At 37.0% G+C, this 21,369-nt stretch overlaps 1 protein-coding gene across 1 annotated transcript in view; it reads right to left on the bottom strand.

The window, feature by feature from the left end:
• COL8A1 (collagen type VIII alpha 1 chain) overlaps window positions 1-21,369 on the bottom strand; it is a 142,724-nt gene that overhangs the window by 49,842 nt on the left and 71,513 nt on the right. The window contains exon 2 of the mRNA XM_069472529.1: window positions 1,522-1,641. The gene's annotated coding sequence lies outside the window, so the exon portion shown is untranslated. The remainder of the gene's footprint in view (window positions 1-1,521; window positions 1,642-21,369) is intronic.

Genomic DNA, 21,369 nt, shown 5'->3' with positions numbered 1-21,369 from the left:
GCGAGACATCCAGAAGCTGAGCCTGTCATTGGTTGCAACAATCATAAAATTTCTCTGGATTGAGTTCAGAGGCTTCCCCTGACATTATGAATGTCACCCACCTCATGCCTCTTTCATCAGCTTCTCCAAAATCTGTGATCAGCTTGAGTCCTATAACCCGCTGCTTAAGTGAGCGTGTATTTTTTATACAGTGGTTTTGCATTATGAGTATTTCATTTGGAGAACATCTGGCTTTGATGGAATCCAGCCAAAACAATCAGTGGTATGTATATTAAAAATGTAATACCTTAGTAAAATCATTAATGTATTTGCATTTCTCCAGAAACTGTGAATGGATTCATTCTAGACAGGATGTGGTCATGTGGCATTAACCATAGGGCTAGATGCTGTGCGTTTCTTTTTGCTCAGGTGCACCCCCAGCAAGAACGCAGAAACTCTGAGGCATCTGAACAATTCATTCTTTCAATTACGAAATAAAATTAAATAGACTATAAAAAGCCATTGTACTATTATGTATTAGGAAATATTGAATCGTGTGTCCAAAAGTCACACTTAAGACCAGGCAATAGTAATAAGCAGAGGATGGCTGTGGATACTATGAGATAATGTCTACTTGTCAGAAGTGGATGGTATGTTGCGGTTTTTTTTTTTTCCATCAAACTTTGAAAGTTAATGATGTACTTTATGTTTTTATTGCTTCTACTGAGAGATCAATTAAGGAATAAAAGGGATCCTGGCCTGCTGTTATTGTTATTTTTCACTGTGAAAAATATATGTGAATATATATTGAATATATTCAATACATATGTGAGTATATATTTAATATATATTGACATATGAATAAAACCATATTTGTTATATCATGCTCTGTTTCATACATTCTAGATTGTTTTTAGGAAAATTTGGTACCTATCACTTCAGTCATCTGAAATGCATCATTTCTTCATTACAGCTCATAACTTAAAAGTATAAAATATCAGCCATAGAAAAAATTGGCCCAATTAAGAGAAATATGATAATGGTAGAAAAACACATATAGACATGACTGGGAGATGATAAGATTATTTTAATTTTCCCATTTGCACTGGAATTATTTATTTTACAAATCTCCAGATCTTTTATTACTTAAAACCCTCTGCTGAATCATGAAAAGAAGCTTAAGTTAGCAATTTTCCTCTGCAAAATCTAGCTGCTAGCATCTGGTGAACACTTGGATACCTAGTCAGGTCCTATGGAAATGATTATTTTAAGACTCTATTCAACATGCCTGGACTTAAAAATCAGTTAGGATCACACTCTGCACATGTATTTTACTATAGGGGATTTAAAAACCTGATATTAGTAGCTCTGGTCTCAAGGCTTTTGCACCGGTGGGGTTGGGGGTGGGGATGGGAGATAGACCGCGCGCGCGCAGGCAGAGGGGAGGAGTGTCTGCCAATAGTCCTGATGCTCCCTGAGAGGCACTGCTTCACCTGGGGCCACCCCACTACTGCCCCGCCCGCTGTCGCTCCCCACACTTACATTTAGACTTGACCGGCCTGTGGAGCTGAGGACCCGTGACCTTGCTCCTGCCTTCCTGTGGCACCCCTGGGACTGGTTTCTGCCTCTTCACCAGAGGGTGCTCTACTTCCAGAACAGCTTCTGCAGTGGAAAAAAAGAGGATACTTTTACTCAATTGGAAAGACAATAAGAAGCAGAATTATTATCAAAGTGTGTTGTTTTTGGATCACAGGAGAAATTACATAATACACATTTCAATTAAAAAATGCCATTATTTACCAAAATTTAAGGAGATATTAGAGATTCTTGTATGCTGATTAGGAGAGATTTTTTTTGTTTGTTTCTATATAGTCAGGTATGCATTTTTTAATTTTTATGCATATACTATATATAGTTTTTGTTCAAATAAACAATGTATTGTACACGTTTATTGCTTTTCATAGTTATATTATGTGCTAAGTCCTATTTAGTTCAATTCTCATTAATACAGATTTGAGATAATTTAGAAAGAATTTGGGCATATGCTATAGAGAAAGCAAATTTGTGAAGAAATAATACATCAGAAAGAAAAGTTAGGTTAATTTAGGAAAAGTGAATTTTTTGAAAATGCATTTCCCATCCAATTTGTGTACCACAGTATTCGAATGAGAAATTATTCTTAGTTATTTATCAGATCAGGTCTGATGGGCCTTTAATATAGTAACACTTTTAGGTTTTCATTTGCACTTTTGGTAAAATTTCACTAGTTGAATGTACTTTATAAATTCTCTATAAACTAGACTTTTTACAAATCAGGTGGGGCTTCTCTCCACTTTAACTGAATTTTGGAAATTTAACTCTGTGTTTTGGGTAATAGATGCTCTCTATTTTGTTTTGGTGTGTTTCACAGAGACTTGTTTAGGAAATATCTATATTTGCTGTTCAAAAATGATTTAACAGGAACACCTTCAGACATTTAGATAAAAAGATTTGGAAGCCTAGATTTTTAAATTAGGAAATAAATGCAGAACTGGGTATCTAGTTTAGAATGTTTGCCATGTGATACAAGTGGTAAATTCTAGAGTAGTGCTATCCAACAGAACTTTCTGTAATTATGGAAATGTCCCATATTTGCACTGTTCAATATAGTAGCCACTAGGCACATGAGGCTATTGAACTCTTGAAATGTAGCTAATGTGATTGAGGAACTGAATGTTTAGTTTTATTTAATTTTAATTAATTTGAGTTAATTAAACTCCCTGTGGCTAGTGGCTATCACGTTGGAGAGTGTAGTTCTGGAGTTTCTCTGTCTTTGGTACTCAACACAGAATGAAGAAATACTTGCATGTATTCTAGTTGCTGAATGTCTATAAAATCGTGGTGTCTCCACAGCACAAGGCCCAGGCTCTGACATGTGGCCTTCTCTACAGAGGCTACATGATGTGTGTTCAGGCCTGAAGGGTAGATACAGCGTATCCTGAACTTTGGCTCAACTTGTAGATATTCAGACATAAATAAACTTTGAGTTAGCCGTAGGTGATCTGAGAAGCTTTTGTCTCTGGAAAGCCATGGGATCTCAAATTATCTCTAGTAATAATGGACTTAAGAGCTTGACTGGAATTCCAGTCCACTTTCATGTTGTATGACTCCTCACACAAGACTGGCGGGTAATATAGGCAGATACGAAGGAGATACACCACAAATATAGCTGCCTCTGTGAAGAACTCTCTAGATTCAGTGTGGCTATCAGGTATAGGCCTATACATATATTTTGTACCTCTTCTCTTATCATTCTTTAATAAATATTTATTGAGCACCTACTATGTGCAAGGTACAATGCTTAGTGTTAGAGATAGAATGTTGAAAAAAAAAAGATACAATCCCTGCCCACATGCTGATTAACTGCATTAGACAATAAGATTGTTTCCAATATCTTCTTCCAAAATTTATTTTTTCCTTCTGGTTATGGTAAAAATAAAACAGAAGAAAGATACACAGTATAAATCGAAATGCTGATGGTTGCTACTATGTGTGTATCATGCATCTTACTCAATTTACTTCTGTATGAACAACTTTCACAGATCCACACCTGGGTAGATGATGAAACTGCTTATTGAAATGCAATATTGGAGGCAGAGAAAATAACTGAAGAGATTTCAATTGCCATTTTTAGACCATGAGATAAGCATCATCCTTTAACATTTATTGTTTACCACATACGCTTAAAAAGGGTTCTTTCCTCTCTGTGATCCAGAAGAATGTCCTCTAAAAGCATTTTTAATTAAAATTAAAAGACTTTTTTGTTGCTGTTAATGTGATGACACTTTTTTCTACTTTACCTTTCATAATGCTCTAAGAAAGAGTGCAATGGTAAATCACCATTTATGAAATGAATCAAATTATTCAATATGCAAGCACCATTGCAAGACTTGAAGGGAACCAGTAACTACACAGGCAATCTGTTAACTCACTTGATTTCAATTCATTTTGAAAGAATGAGCCAGAAATGTGGCAAAGTACTATGCAAGAACTATTTAGTCAGATTTTTTTTCTTCTCTACATAGCAACTACATAATTAAAATGTATGGTCCAAACTGCATTTATTAGATCAATTTTCAAATGTGTCACTGATAAAAAATTAAAGATGAAAAGGATTAAGAATTAAATTAAATGAATGCGACTACAGTACCTGGTATTTATAGTATCTGAAGACCATAAAGTTATTTCTCTAAATATATTAATTGATAATGTCCTTGATTTTGTAGACACTTTGAAAAATAATTTTTAAAAATGAATTGCAAAGCAATGGAAGAAACTATGAAGAAAAATAAAAGAATTTATTTATATAAAGGCTTGAAAACCAGTTGCATAGAAAAAGCTTCATGAACAAAATTAAAAGTTGAAAGGTGAATACTTTTATTCCTTAAACAATGTTATATCCTATGGTGGTTTTAAAACATGGCCACAAATTCTTTGGCTCTCCTCTGTGTTCCCTCCCGCTGAATCTGGAAGAGCTTATGATGGCTTTGGCCAATTGAACACAACGTAGGAGGCATTATGTAATTTCTGAAGCTGGGTCATAAAAGGCCAGGAAGCTGTTGCCTTGTTTGATGGAATACTGTCTTTTGGAGCCCTAAGGCTCCAGGTAAGACGTCTGACTATCTAAAGAGCACCATGCAGGAGAAGTCACATGTAGGTGCTACCACTGACAATGCCAGCATAGCTCAGTCTTCCTTCCATCTCTGCAGGGTTCTACACATGTGAGTAAAACCATTTTGGGCTCTTCACATCAGCTGGTTTGCCAGGTGAGTAAGTCATGAGAGCAGAAAAACTGTCAGACCTACCTGAATTCCTGACCCATAAAATTGTGAGATCAAATAAAATGTTTGTCATTTTAAGCTGCTAAGTTTTGATGTGGTTTGTTATGTAGCAAAGATAGCTAGAGTGTACCCTCTTGTATGTATGATACTTTAACAATAAAAATTTAAAAATTGAATGTGAAAGACACTCTGGGAAAAGTTATTCACAAAAATTTGCAGTCTTAATGTCCTTCTTATAAAAAGAGCCCTTACAAATCATCAAGAAAAAACCACTAACACCATATAGGAAAATGGGCAATTTAATGAACAGATAATTCATGAAAGAAGAAATAAAAAAGGCTAACAAACATGTAGAAAAGCCTTCAACCTCATTAGTAATTAAAGGAAATGTGAATTCAACTATGGAATTAAAACTTCAGTTATCAAATGGTAAAAATACATAGGTTTGCTTTTTATCTCAATACAAAAAATAATAAATTAAAATTTTGGTGATCTAATTGGCAAAGATGAAACTATATTTAATGTTGATTTGGGTTAAGTGAGTTGTAAATGGCACAGACTTTATGGCCTCTTACATATAAATTGATATTGTATACCCAGAGTTTTCAAAATATCCATATTGTTTGATGCTTCTAGGAATATAGGAATTTGGGTAATGAAGTAATTAAAAATAAGGTAAAATAATATATAAAATGTTTATCACTGTTCTATTTAGAGGAGCAAAAGTACAGAAACAAGCTAAATGTCAACTAATGCGGTTAAATTTTATTTTTTATATTACAGAGTATTGTTTCATTATTTAGAATAAAATTTTCAATATATTTTATTTGATAATTCTGACATGGGGACACCATAGCAGAGTAGAAAAATCTGGTGCTTTATAGGCACATAACATAAGACTGAGCTTTGAATCCTAGCTTTGCCATTTACTTTTTCTAGATATTTGGAAGTTTGATTTACCACTCTGACTTCGATTTTTCGTATAAGGAAAATGGACCAAGTACCTATTCCATTAAATGCAGTGACAATTAAATGAATTTATGTATTTATGAATAATAATACATCATAGTTTTACATTTATACTGTTGTATTTATAAATAATAAACATAACAGTTTCTCAATGTGTTATCTCTTTTCTTACAACCCAAGCACACCATCTGACCTCTGTATGCAAATTCACAGCACTTTCCAAATTCACTAAAAGTTCTTCCACTCTGGGTCCCTCTATATGTCCCTTCCTACCATAGTCCAGTCCCTACATCATAGTCTGAGAGATCTTGAGAACAAAACCCAAAATAAATGAGTCCGTTTTCTTCCTTTCACCCTTCAATGTTTCCAATTGCATTAAACATGCATCTGCTCTTGCTCTACTTTCCATGTAACAGATGTGGTGAACTTTGAAAAATGTAAGTCATATCATGTCATTCTGCTTATATACCCCACCCCTTGGTCCCCATTGCACTTGTAACGATTCTAAACTTCTTTCCTGGTGTTTGTGCCCCATGGGATTCCTGCTCTGCTTGCCTTCCAACCTTGTCACCCCTCTTCTTGTCTTCTCCCCTTCAGCCACACTGGCCACCTTCTTATGAAAAACATAGTGCTAGTCCTCACTTTTAGAACTTTGCTGTTCCTTTACCTATAATGCTTTCCCCCCAGAACACTGCATGGCTGAATCCCTCTCCATTTAAATCTCCACTTGAATCTTACTTCTTCAGAAAGGTCTTCCTTGACCACCCAATCTAAAGTTAACTGTTTTCATAGATTTTTAATCTAATTCTCTTTAATTCTGTAGTAGTAGTTATATGTGTCTTCTGTAATTAAACATTTTGCTCATTTATAGTGTGGCTCAACACCAACCCTTCCTCTCTCCCCAAACACTCCTTGAGAGCAGGGAATTTGCTTTGTGTACCGTAACATCTCTTGCAACCAGAACCAGGCCTGGCATATGGGAAGTGTTCCATAAATATTTGCTGGACTCCTTGCAAATAAATACTTTTTTGTCCTTTTGAAACACAGAACTTAGCAGTGCAAAAACCACCCAGCACTTGACATTATTTTAAAAAAGAACAGAAATTGTAAACTGTATGGACATTTTAAAAGGCTTTGATGAGCTGATTAGAGCTAAGTATATTGCTTCAATTTTGAAGAAAAGAAAAACCCACAAACAAAATCACAACAGCATAAAATTATTTCAAGAGTGTGATGAGAGCTCCCCTGGCAAATCAATACTTTTAAAACTATATCACCACTCAACAGGCTCCTTGCTTTGAAATGAAGAATGTTCACCTCCCACCAATATTTTTATTACTGCTGAATATGTGATTTATTTACTTGATAAGGTATAAGTCTTAGTAAAAAGACTTCCCTTTCAGCACTGAATGTGTTGAAAAAAGAGTTTCATTTTTTGAGACTGGCTTAATACAAGCCTCTTGAGTGAGGAGATGTCTTAATTATTGCATTGGGTGGATGGAGTTGAAGCTGATTTTCTTGCCATCATTCACTCTGAGATGCAGGAAGCTTAGTGGTTGCGCCTCATCGGCTAGGTATGGTCAAAAGATTCTACAGTAATGATATCTATTTCTATAAAACCCATGAGAAAAATCTAAATTGCTATTTATAAAAATACTATAACATTTCAAAAGTATATAACATTCTCTCAGATCAGGCATAAACTTTGATAGATCATTCAACAGTTTAGAATTTCCTCCACAAAGCAGGCTAGCCACATTCTTATGGTTTCTGAAGGAAGAAGAAATACATGTTTGTTAAACATGTCCTTTGGGCCAGTCTCTTTGCTAATTGTGTTATCTGCACAGTCTCATTTAATCTTGACAGCTGTGCAATAAACGAGTAATGGCAATGAAAAGAAAGATTCTGTTCTTTTGCACAATTTTGCGGAAGAGTGGTGAATCAAGAATCAGAAAAACAAAAGAACTGCCTATCCTTATCCCACTGACATCATTCCAGAGTTTAATTTCAAGTGTTTCAAGGGACATTATATTTTATTTTATTGATTCATGGCAATTGTCTAGAGTGTGACAAATGTTCATTGATGAACAATGCTGATAAATTTGGCACAAGATTTCCATAAGAACTGCATATGTGTGCTGTGTAGAAATGGCAGGATTTAGAAAAAGATAATTGGGTGAGGCACATTAAGGTTTCTGGAAGATATTCTTACCTTCACATGGAGTAATATATCTGATTTGGTTTCATTTACTGTTTATAATGTTTGGAGAGCTGCAGGAAGGGGCAGTGAGGGCCCATTTCCCTTTCTTTGCCCATCCAAAGTAACTCCTTAATTCTTCGGCTGATTTTTAAAGAAACTCAAGGTTATACAGTCTCAGATAAAACTCTAGGATTGTGAAATCCATTTCTATGGAAGCAGGATCACTTTTGAACTAACAACTAAATCCTGATGAATTAGAAAAGAGGAAAAAGTTCCCTAAGGTTGTACTATGCCACCATTGAGGGTCTGGATTGCCGGATCATTGGCTTTCTTTTAAATACATTACAGTTAGAAAGACATTAATTGTCCTTTGTTTATAAAACCCATACAATGATCTTATGACCATATTTAATGGTTACAAAGTTCAAAGTAACCACATCTAAATGATCCGATAAAAGACTGAAAAGATCTAAATATCTAAAGTATATTATGAAATCTTTGGGTTCTATCAGTTTGGAATAAGGAATGTGGGAATGAGAAATTAATTGACACTTAAGTATGCAAATAAATTTGAGAAATAGTGACTTTCATTTGGAGAGCTGGAGAACAGAAGCTTCCAAGGTTGGAATCTAAACTTAGGTCTTCATATTATGATTTAAGTGACAGGAAATATCTATGAGATTTTCATTCTAGGTGCACCCTTCCAATACTTTTGCAATAGATGGGAATATATAAATGTTTCCCAGAAGCTCCTCATCCTTGTTGAGGAAATATGGAAGGTGAAATTCTAGCCCTTTACAAATGAAACAATTGGATCAACCTTCAGACAGGATAAAATATTGGTAATAAAATGGTGATTCAAGACATGGTGAAAGGTCTTCTAAATAGCAGAGTTCAGGAAAGACTGAGGCAATTTATTTATAATAGTAAATATTCAAGGAGACTATGGCATGAAGTCTCCTTTTAGTTATCCAGATATCTGAGATTATAGAGTAAATCTTAAATTGAACCAAAAGGTGTGAAGTAAGTGGATTTCTTTGTTTGGGCTAACTAGATTATGACAGTCTTTTTTTTTTTTTCAATTCCAATTTATTTATTAATTTTAATTTTTTTTTATTTCAGCATATTACGGCGGTACAAATGTTTAGGTTACGTATATTGTATTTGTCCCACCAGAGTCAGAGCTTCAAGCGTGTCCATCTCCCAGATGGTGCGCACCACACTCATTAGGTGTGTATATACCCATGCCCTCCCCCCCCAATCTGCGCGACATTCTTGCATTCTTGTCTTGATATTTACATTATGATCCACTCATATATTCAACCAATTAATTAATTGAATAATTGATTAATTAAATATTATTTTGTGTGTGTGTGTGTGTGTGATCTAGATTCTGAAACACTCCTGAACATTGGTAGGAAGAGCAGGGTGAAAATCAAACTGTCTCTGGACATCAGCATGTGGCTGAGATCTACTTCTGTTGGGAAGATATTGACTTCAATGTTCTAGATACTATTTTTTTTCAAATTTGAATGTGATGGCTCCCCTTCAACCCACAATAATCAAACTATATCGCCCATCATCCAAGGTAAATGTTTTTAACTGAAGAAAATTCTTCAGTAACAAGGTAAGATTTGATTTCCAGAGAGAGCTCTGTCAAAAAAATTGTTCTAAATTATGCCATGACTCTGTAGTAACAGTAACAGCTATTACTTATTGAGAGTGTCTTATGTTCTAGGCTCTGTGCTAAGTATACTTCACATATATTTTATGTGATTTAAAGCTCACCACAATCCTACAATAAAGCAATCTTCTTATATCTAAGATCATTTAGTAAAATCTTAAATTAACTCATTATACATACATACACACACAAACATATACATGTGTGCACACACACACAGACACACTTCCAAATATATGAAGCCAAAGTCTATGTTTTGTTCCTCTCTCTTTTCCCAGCACACAGGGAGTGGCTTATATTTGCTACCTGGAAAATATTTGTTAAATTAAATGAAATGTCATTTCTTGTGCTTTCTCTGAAGGAAGGGTTTTTTTTCATCAATCATTTTATACTTTGAAAACCTAACTTTGAAGACCCCTAAAGATGAAAAGGCATAGGAAAATTTTAACCCACTTGAAGAATATGTATTGACTTATCTCTGACTTCTTGGGTCAGTGAGGAAGACTGATATAAGGGAGGGCTCAAGGGGGTTGTGTGGGGATTGGTGGGAAGTAAGAAACATTAATTCTGGTAAAAATGACTTTTGTTTCCTCTAGGCTGTAACATAAAGAAATAAGAAAACCAAGATCCTGTGAACTTGATAGTCTTCTGTGGAGTGTCTGAGATATAACAACCTTCTATGGCAACTCGGGCTGACAGACAATGCTCTGAGCTGAGAAGTCCAGCAAGATTGTGCCTATGCACAAGAGAAAGGAGGGTCATGGTGGAGGGTAAGCTCCCAAATAAATCCAGCCTTGTTTTCTGTGCATTTTAGGCCCTGATTTAGATTTTTCAGTTGGTGATTGGACCCTCATCCACATTCCTCACTGCCCTGATGACTCCTCCAACCAATTAAGGCTTTGGTGTGTTACATATCGGAGAACCAGGGGATGGCACAGAATGCACAAACTGAGCTCTCTCTCTCCAACTTCAGTTAATCCATGGGATATTTTTTTTTTTTTTGAGCATCCAGGAACCATTACTTTTAAGCACAGTTTCACAGTGCCCACCTGCGCGTGCACACACAGCGCTGTGCAAAGCTAGTTAAACAGACTCCACCCCTCACCTGCAGGAGCTCACAAGTAAAACCAGACAATAAAAGTGGTGATCACAATGGTGTGAACAGGTGCACAGCTGTATAAACAGAGAAATACAGCAAATGAGAGAATTTTGGTATGAAATGTAATTGCATGTGCTGTTCATGTGTCAAAATGAAGGGAAATTCTGCAGGTTGCAGAGAACTTGTGTGGGCTCTGTGTGGAGGTAAGGAAGGAGAGGGGTGATGGTGGTGGTGGCGTCATCCCACTCCTTTCAGTTGGGAGGAAGTTTTCCTTTGGAGCCAGGGGAGAGGGTATTTCCTTCACAGGTATCTACTCTGAGCACATGTATTGCTACTTAGGTCTAGGTTTTTCTAACCAACCTAGAGAAGGAAAATAAAGATGTATTATTAAGCAGGGCATAGCCTGCCAGAGAGATTTCATAGCCTTCTTTCCAGGCTAAAAAGAAAATAAAAACCAGAATGCATTATAATTGTACATTCCATTTATAACCAAATAGCATATGTCAATTGATTTTCCAAGGAAATGATTACTTTGGGTGAGGTTTTTTTGGTCTTGTTTTTGTTTTGTGTTTTTTTAAGGAGCAACATTCCTTACCATTGTCTAGAATTTACTGTCTTTGACATCCTAAACATTGTCAGGAATTAATTTGGACTTGCAGAGTTCAGCTGAAAGCAAATTCTAGGCAGGTCTCTATACCTCAAGACCCTAGGCTGATAGGTATCTCTCTTCTTTTAAATAAATCCAGATAGGGAATTTGAAAACCTCCCCAGGAATCTCTTCCAGGGTTTATACAACCTTCACTGCCAATAAGATCTTTCCAACTAACTTAAATTCCTTTGGTTGTAATTGAAATTCATTTCCTTTTCTTTCCTCATTAGAAAGAATACTATCCGCTTTTAGTCTTTTCTTTAAATACAAATGTTAAACACACACCTCAGGCTTCTTTCCTGGACACACATGACTTCTATTTCAGAAGTCATCTATTTTTATACATGTATACATATAAAAATATATATACACATATCTAGTTATATATTTATATGTATTTTACTTTGGCTTCTAGCTTTTTTCTTAAGATAATCTGCTAAAGATCCTTTAAAATTGTAAGCTTCCATAATTGATTTCATGAGGTTTATTCTACAAATATTGACATGTTAATATGTCCCACTTCTATAGTTCTAATCAGACTTTATTAAATCATAATAATCTATAAGAACATTGGGATTTATACTTTATGCTTCCTTGGAATGGGAGAAGTGGTTGATAGACTCAAGATATTGATGGCTACTTCCTAGCTTTTAACACCATGGGCAAGCCAATTTACCTCTAGATATCACGATGGGAGGAATGCCTTGTTTTTTGCAACTATAAAATGGAGAGATGGACAAAATAATTTTAAGGTTTTATTCACCTTTGATACTCAACAATTCTGTGAATATATTCTAAGTATTCCTTTGGCAAAAAAGAACAGCTATTTTTCCTTATCTATCATTAATTTTACCCACAATGGTCAGTGCATGTCGTCCTATCGCTGACTTCTCAAGCAAGAACCTCTAAATTGCATCTTCAATTTTTAAATTGAAGTATATCTTACATATTTTAATATAAGTTCTCTTAGGTACCTACTCCTGCTTATATGATACATTAATGTTAAAGGGATAAGTTTACAGCTCGATGAGTTTTTGCATATGCTAAATCCTTTTTCAGTTTATTATCGTCTGAGTGTTTTGGCAAGGCACTGACATCATATATGAGTGTTTTATTACATAGCTTTTAGACCACTGGAAAGGAGGCTGAAATTCTCAATCTCTTCTATTCACGTGGATGTGTTTCCTGTCTTTCATGCCCTGGAATCTTTTAAAGCACACACTAATGAAATAAGCCTTTTGAAAATATGATGACACATAGAATTCCCTTTAGAAGATAATTCCTTTCTTTAAAAACTTAAGTACTATGGAATCAAAAAAATTTATATTATTGAAAGAATCTTCAAAAGTAGGGCACTGAAAAAAGTCCATGGCAGCAATATTTTTGGGTTGATCTTTTTCTCCCGTAATTATCTATTAGGTGTCAATTTTCATTTCATTTCCTTTTAAACTTTTGCTGAACTTTGAATTAAGCGGCAAAGGGCCGTCACAGTTAGCCACATCACCTCCTTCATTAAAAACCTAGTGCCTGCTGCAGTGTTCTCAGAGGTTTTATAATACAGGTAGAAATTTTCTTCTGTTCTTCTGCCTTTTCCCACATCAGCCTGACCTTCCCTTGCCTCCTCTCTTGCAGACACACCTTTCCTTAAAGTCATTTTCTGTCTGACTTGAAAAATGTACTTCATCAAAGCTAATGGCCAATTGAATAAGGGAAGACTGAAGTTAATCACACTCCAGATATCAAAATGGGATGAATAATTGTTATACATTTCAGCCATTCTTCTATTACAAGGTTGTCAGCGATGGATTTTCTGCCTCAAACAACACACCTACCTGGGTTTTCAGCCATTTCCTTTGCCCCCGCCACGGGCATTACCAGGCCCCTGTCTTGTCCCCACCCCAGCCCGACGCCCAGGCTGCGGTGGTGGCTTCCGTGCCTCCTGAGCACAAAGCAAGTGTTCTGGACTCATCGGCTGGCTGACTGGTCTACTGAGCAATCAGCTGACACATTTTAAATGCTTCTTTTTGTGGTTTTTGTCCCATCTTACACCACACACCTCACATTATGTGTTCCCTGAGTACCATTTGCACTTTTCAACCAGTAGGTGTGCCTGCCTGCCCTGCACTCGCCCTGCCTGGTGTTGGAGTGGGTGGTGAGCAAGGGGGATGGCATGTTTGTGCTTCCCTATCTTTAGTGTCACGCCCTAAATTCTGAGAGGCTTGGAGAATGCTCGCTGTCACTCCTTTCATCTTTCACCCCTTTCTTTCCTTCAGTTCACTAGTCCTCTTCTGCCCATTCTCCCTGCTTCTCTTCTCGCTCCTCACACCACACCGAAACCACCCACCAAGCAGTGAGGGAAAATTGAAGGTGAGAGAACCATTATGAGGGTCTCCCCTCCTCGTTTTTCCTGGTTCTCAGAAACTCCTCACCATCCTTCTAAGGTTTTGACTTACATGATTTTTTCCCTACCTTTGATTCCAAAAAGGAAGATTACCTTTTCTTTGTCCATAGGCCAGTACTGGGTCCCAGCTTTTGAACACACAGCCTGTTCTTTCACCTTCTTCTAACCACTACGCAGTTCATTCTACCAGGATGAACCAATTCACCCAGGGCTCACAGTGATAGAAAAGGTTATTTTAATTTAGGTTCTCTCAGGTATTCATGTCAGTTTACATGCTACATTTATATGAAAGGCTACTTTTTGGTAAATATAATTCCCTTGAAATCCCCTACTGAAGATCTACGTATCATTATTTTCCTTTAGTAACATCATCACCTTGAAATATGAGAAAGAAAAATTCAGGCTAGCAGAATTCTAACTGTATAGGAAGTCACCCATGGTAATAGAGTGTATGTGCACATTAAGAATTGACATCAAGAACATGGTAAATGGAAGGTCTATAGGAATTTGAACCTTTGTGGTTCTACATCTTGCAACCTACCTCCTTCCCTGAAAATTCTCCACCTGCCATTCAATATTAGAAAATAATATAAAATATACTCATTCAGAGGCTGGGTCAGCCATGTACCAAAAGTTAACTTGCCCCCTTTGCTATAACTTTAGCAGAGAAAAAGATGGTTCAGTCATCATATGGTATTGGGAAGGTAGCCAAGTGAGAAATTTTAAGAAATTCTATAACACAAATAATTGTCTCTACTCTCAGTGCGAGCTGCCTACCCCCAGGATACAGGTTCCTAAAGTTCAGGATAGTTTTGATCTTAGAGACCACTGTCACAAAATGGTCAAAGACCACAAATGAATATAATTAGGAATGTAGACTAACAAATGTGCAAATACATAAATGGATACCAAGGTTGATCCAGCTCAAAGCCAATATTAGAATTCTGAGAACCCAGTGAGATCAAGGAAACCACCAGAGTGATCATTCCAAAGCCCGTATCACTCACTTGCTTAAATAATTTAAATGGCCCCACTGCCATTCGGATCAAATCCAGGTCCCTGGTACTGCATTTGTAGCCCTGTTGACTTCTATAGCTTCCTTTTTCCTCTCTTTATGTCTTACTTCACCTATATGGAACTACGTTCATTTAAAGGAAGTCACCGTGCTTTCTTACCTTCTGGATTTGCTATGCATTGTTGCCCCTAATTTGCTAGGCTAACACTTACTCATCCTCCATAGCTCAGCCTGGATGTCATTTCCTCCAGAAAGTCTTGCCTGTTTCCTTGAGTTTGGATCAGGTGTCCCTCATGTCTGCTCCGAATACCCTACCTTATCAGAGCAGCCATCCTGGACAGGAATTGCCTACTGACTTATCTGTTCTCCTTGCATGTGCCCCGGGCCCCCACACCAGACCTGAAAGTTAGGACTCTGTCTTGCTCACTGTTATACTCTGAGTGCCTGCCACATTGTGAGGCTGCCGTGAGGAGGAAATGAAACCGCTTATTCGTTCAACAATTATTTCCTCAGTGCCTGCTATGGGCTTGGAACATCTTTGGTGTTTAAAATATATTAGTGACTACACACACAAATTTTTAAAAAATTTAAATCCACTAAATATGTATAAATTGTTTAATGCAGAGCCTAACATATGGTAAGTCTTTATAAGTCTTTAATAATAACAACAGTAATGATAAATTTCTAACATTTACGGAGTGCTTATTGTGCTACTTATTTAAATGTTTTTTCATATAGTATCTCATTTTAACCCTTACAACAAATTTCTGTACTGTTTATTTTATTTTATTTTGAGACAGAGTCTCACTCTGTTCCCCGGGCTAGAGTGCCGTGGCGTCAGCCTAGTTTGCAGCAACCTCAAACTCCTGGGCTCAGGCAATCCTCCAGCCTCAGCCTCCCGAGTAGCTGGGACTACAGGCATGTGCCACCATGCCCAGCTAGTTTTTTTATCTATATATTTTCAGTTGTCCAGCTAATTTCTTTCTATTTTTTTAGTAGAGACGGGGTCTCGCTCTTGCTCAGGCTGGTCTCGAACTCCTGATCTCAAATGATCCACCTGCCTCGGCCCCCCAGAGTGCTAGGATTACAGGCGTGAGCCACCGCGCCCGGCCTCTGTACTGTTTATTATCTCTACTTACTAGGCAAGGAAAGTGAGACAGAGAAATGGTAAGGAACTTACCAACACAGTTACAGAGTTATGGACTCAGATTTCAAACCTAGACTGTTTGATGTTTGAACATGGGCCTTTATCCTTTTTATTATATTTATTTAATATTCAATATTCTATTATCATCATTATTATCATCATTATTGTCATGGAGTACTCAATAAGTACATGCTAAATAAAAAGAAGCCGGAATAAGAAATCTTTTCCTAAACTGTTCCCAGTGCCATTTCCTTATATAATGATGCTGTGGCACTGTGGTACAAATAAATATGCAAATGAATTTTTTTTACTATTTTTGTGTCATAAAGGTTCATACTATTTATCTTTCACCACATGGATTTAATAAAGTTCTTCTTACCCCAGGAAAAAGATGTTCATTTTTAGGGATAGGACATGGCCAGAAATCAATGCTGCAGAAGTAGAAATCTCATTTAGAAACAACTATCAGTCGCTTGAGCAGTTTCAAGTGGATTTTCTCTACATTTCAAAGAAGGGATTGTAGGAGGGGATTAGAAGCAGCCTATCTGTTGTCCTTCCCTGCCCTCTCTAATTAGTTCAAAACCTCAATCAAACTGGCCAGTTTTCAGTTTCTGTATTAGCATTGAGGATTCCCAAGAATAGTTGGAGAAACAAGAAAATGTTTGTTCTCCTCTCTGCCCGCCTGCCCAATCAACTGAGTATTAATTGAATACGTACTCTGAGCTCATTCATCAGGATGTTCTGCTCCATAGCAATTAGGTAAGCCTAAGCCCTGGTACTTGTCTTCAAGTGGCAATTGACTAATTGGGAAGATAAGATGTACAGAAGAAACAATGGGGAGAACATCACACACAGTAGATAACTATATTCCCAGTTGTGTGCTCTAATTTGGGGGACTATAGGAGTTCAAAAGAAAGGGAATTTCATTAAGACCAGAAAAGTGAGGGAAGGTAATCATGGACGAGATGGGAAACTGGGTCTTGCAGAGTGAATAGGAGTTGGATAAACAGAGGGGAGAGGGGAGATCATCAGGCATTTGGGGAAAGATTTGGCAATGGAATGAATGTTTATGGGATCATAAAGACACTGGTTTGTTTAGAAGGGAAGAAGCATCTTGGAGACTGATGAACAATATGTATCTACGTAAAGGGTATCCTTGAACAATAAGTAGAACAATAATAAAATATTTAGAGCTGGATGAGCCCTCCGAGAGCATCTGAATTGAGCAATTCCACTGACAACAAATAATTTAGCTCCAACTTTACCTAGCCCCAGTTTGTAATACTGGGCAAATCAAGCTCTCTGAAAGATCACCTTTAGTTAAAAAGTGTAAGAGCCATCACTGGAGTAAGAGAGGTGTTAAGTTACAAACCTGATTGGGATTTGAGCTCCTTCTGATGTTAGCTCTTCACCAAGTTGCACCACCTTGTGAAAGTTACTTAATTTAGGTGGGCCTCAGTTTTCACATCTATAAATAGTAGGCTTCAACCATTTGATTTCTAATGGCACTTGGAGCACTAAGATTTGTGACTTACTGATTCCCTTTGTGCTTTTGAATCTATATAATCTTTTACAGTGGACAAACTAGAATGGATTTTCAGACTAAACTAAGAGCCTAGGTTTCTCCTAAATGGGTTGTTCTAAGTGGTGTGTTGGATATGTCATGCCTTTGAGGGGTCATGAACAGTCAAATCATCAGACTGATTTTTAAAATAAACCTTGCCTCAGCATAGGCCAAAATGGAAAATAGTACTCAGTTAGTTCTTACCTTTACATAAATGGAATGATGATGATGATAGTGAATAATATTTATTATGTACTGAATGCTTATTTTGTGCCAAAAATTTTACATGCAATATGTATCATTTATATAATTACATTTCATATAAATATTATCTTCTATTTATAGCACAAAACAGAGGCTTGAAGACTTCCTAAGGTGCCTCCACAGTGGCAAGACTGAGATGTACTTCTGGGGATGTCTACACACAAACCTATTGCACTTTCCACTAGGAAATGCTGCCTCATAGCTCAGTGAAGGACTCAGGGGCATCACATTGCTAACCTTTAATATAGGTCTTGGTTCTATATGAAGCTGGGAACATTTGAAGTAAATACTGAAGAATTAGACCCTTTGGAAATAATTAAGGTTTTGAGCTCCCTATTATGTTTAGGCCAGAGAGTAAAATACCATGCCTGGAATTTAAAAGGGACTGAACAATCTTATGACTAATAATAGCATTTGGAGTCATGAGGATTGAGATAAAAAAGGAGCAAACAGAAAGCTTTAAGGTCAAACATTCAACACCAAGGGGTTGGGAAAATGGCTTTTTTTCCTTCAGTTCCACTGTCATGCAAAGAAATGCTAAGGATTGACTGCATTTGTGGCTTGTGTACTAATAGGTCTTTTGGGGAGGGGGTCATGAGTTATCTGATATGACAGGAAGTCCACCTACCATGTTTTCTGTCTAGGTTTCTATTTTGTCCAGCATTGTTGACAAAATGTGCTAATTGAAATTCTTATTTAATAAGCTATTTTCTTGTAGCACATTTTTGAACATGCATACAAAAATTCCACTGCCATTATTAAATGGATCTATGTATTATCTTTAGGGAGTCAATGAATTTGCATTTTGGTTCTAATCATTCTGATGGAATGTTTGTCTTAGAAGTAATTTTTTCCAGTGCAACTCCCTGGGTCCTTAAGAGGCTGGTCTGATGGATGAACTTTCACAGGCTACAAAAATTCAGATAAACACGGTGTTGCTTCCCCACCAATGTGAGAATTAGAGTGTTCAGGAAAGTCTTTTGCATATGTTCATGCACCAGTCAAAGTTAATGATTCTACTAAAAGAACTATTATCCTACTCTATACTGGGTTACTTCTGGCCCTATAATTACCACCCTCTGTAACAGGGTATGGTAAACTGACATGGGGCACTCCAAGCTTTAATTTGGACTGAAATGTAAATCACATTTCAAGCAGTTTGCTGATTGCAAATTCTTCAACTTTTAGATGAAAAGGGTTATACCCGTGTAAAGTGTAATTATTTTAATAAAGGCAGTCTGAGAAGTGTCCCAGAATGAATGTGTAAGCCCTTTTAATTCTCTGTCACGGACTCTGTGAAATATGGAAATACAGCAGAATCTTCAGAAATGCAATCTCCAGGAGTTCACTAGTTTTTGCAGATTGGTCTAGATAGTAAACATTTCAGGTCTCCACCCCAACCCCACTTTTGGCATTCCCACTTACTAGTGACAACGCAATCAAATTGTTCCTTTCAGGGGGAAGACTGGAAAATCAAAAGGCATGCCTTTACTTATTTTCTCATTATCTCAGATCCTAGAAAGAATTGTTCTCTCTTTGCTGACAGTTGATGTAGCTCTGGCTCCAACAATGTTTTTGCTTATTCTGAGATACATGCACAGAAAAGTTGCATTTGGAAGGCTGGGGACTCACTATAAATGCAACTTCTAGAAGCATAAACAGCTTCTAGAGCTGGAAAACAGCTAACTCATCCTACCTACATGGATTAAGATTATTCATGGGGAGCCAGTCTCAGGAAATGGCGCTACCACCTTCCCAATGGCATAAACTCAGTACTTTAAATCATTCTTGATTTTCCTTGTTCTCTCATTTCTCATATCTAAACCATCTGTAAGACTTGTCAACTCTATCTTTAAAATATATTCCTAATATGTTCACCTCTCACTGTCTCCACTAATAGTCTAAGACACCATTATTTCATATTTGTTTACTGTAACAGTTTCCTAAAATGTTCTATGACCATTCTTATACCGTCCATCCCATGGGACATCTCACTTTCCATGAAGCAGCCGTACGGATTCATTAAAATTATAAATCAGATCATTATCAGCCTTCTATCCCAAACTTTTTTAATGGATATTTGATGCATTTAGAATAAAACACAAACTCCCTTTAGCCTAGAAAGTCCTATGTGAACCTCCCACTCATCTTATACATGACTACACGGTGCTCATTTTCCTACAACCACAGTGACCTTGCTGTTCTTGAAACACACCAGCTTGTTGCTGTCTCTAAGGACTTTGCATTTATAATTCCTTTGGTCTGGAATATTATTCTTTTACATTTTTAATTATTCCTAAATAAACAAAATAGCTGAAATGTTATTTTCTAAGAGGGGCCTTCCCTTTGTGAAGTGGCTCCTTCTCCCCCACACTGTTCTTGATTGGCAATCCCTTATTTATTCATTAGGGCACTTGTCATCTGAAAATATGTATTTGTTTTCATTTTATCATCTGTCTGTCCACTAGAGTATGAGCTCCTTTAGAGAAAGAATTTTGCCCGTCTTGTTCTTTATGATACTGCCAGAGCCTAAGATCATGGCCCAAATGTTTGTTAAATGAATGAAGGATGGATGGATAGAGGAATGATGGACAGAGAGATAGAAACAGATCCCTGGGCCTATTGCCAATGAACTTAAAGGGAGCTGCTCACAGGTGGCCAGTAGGATGCCGAGGGTATTTAAGTTGTAACAGCCCCAGAACAAAGGTCAGTTCCTCAGATAGATTTCATTTCATCATTACTTCTGTTAAAATCTTGGGAAGCACTAGTTACCTAAATCAAGAGCTTTGTGAATCACTTGTTTCCTTGAGAATCTGGGAACTTTATGGGATAGGGTCTAGAAACTGCTTCTTTCTAACCAGCTTGTCCAAATGCTTATGCTTTACTTTCATAGTGGGGGCATCTTTATGGGAAATAGAATGTAATAACCCTGGTTGTGATGTTGAGGTGGGTCAAGTTTTGGAAGTCCAGTAGAGCACGAAGTCAAAAACAGATGGTCTGGATACAAAAAGAGATGATAGAGTTACTTGCATTACAGCCACAGTTGTGTGGTGGTGGTCTCTGGATCACTATCATAAATACATGTGTTTTTACACATGCCCAGGGAGACATCCGGGGGGGCTCTCATTTAAAACCTTAAAGTCTGAATTTGTCATCCAAGTGTATCTATGGTTAGACTCATAGTTGGATGTGTTTTCCATTTGCCCTCATTTTCAGTGTTAACCTGGAGATATATCCAGACTGCCTTTTTCTCCTCCCCTCTCAGAGCCACATGCTCCTGGCATTCTGTTTTTATATAGGAAACTAGATGAAGTAAAACAGCTTCTTTCCGTAAGATAAATCCTCCAGTGGCCAGTCTGGGGCACGTTGTCTCCTCTTGTGCAACTGCATACTCAATAGAACACTGTTAAAATTTCTTTTAATTGTATTTTGTTCCCACAAATCCACTCCCAGAGCCTGTAATACTCTTAAAGGGTAAGCCACACAATTACAGTGGCAACTTTATTCAGACAACACCACTTCTCCTTGAGAGGAGGATTAAATAGGGCTCACTGCAGCCGTCTGGCAGGGTGCTTAGC

The sequence above is a fragment of the Eulemur rufifrons genome, chromosome 7, assembly GCF_041146395.1.
Source record: "Eulemur rufifrons isolate Redbay chromosome 7, OSU_ERuf_1, whole genome shotgun sequence".
NCBI lineage: Eukaryota > Metazoa > Chordata > Mammalia > Primates > Lemuridae > Eulemur > Eulemur rufifrons.
Note: the sequence above shows the minus strand (reverse complement) of the source record. Positions and strands in the feature narration are given on the sequence as shown.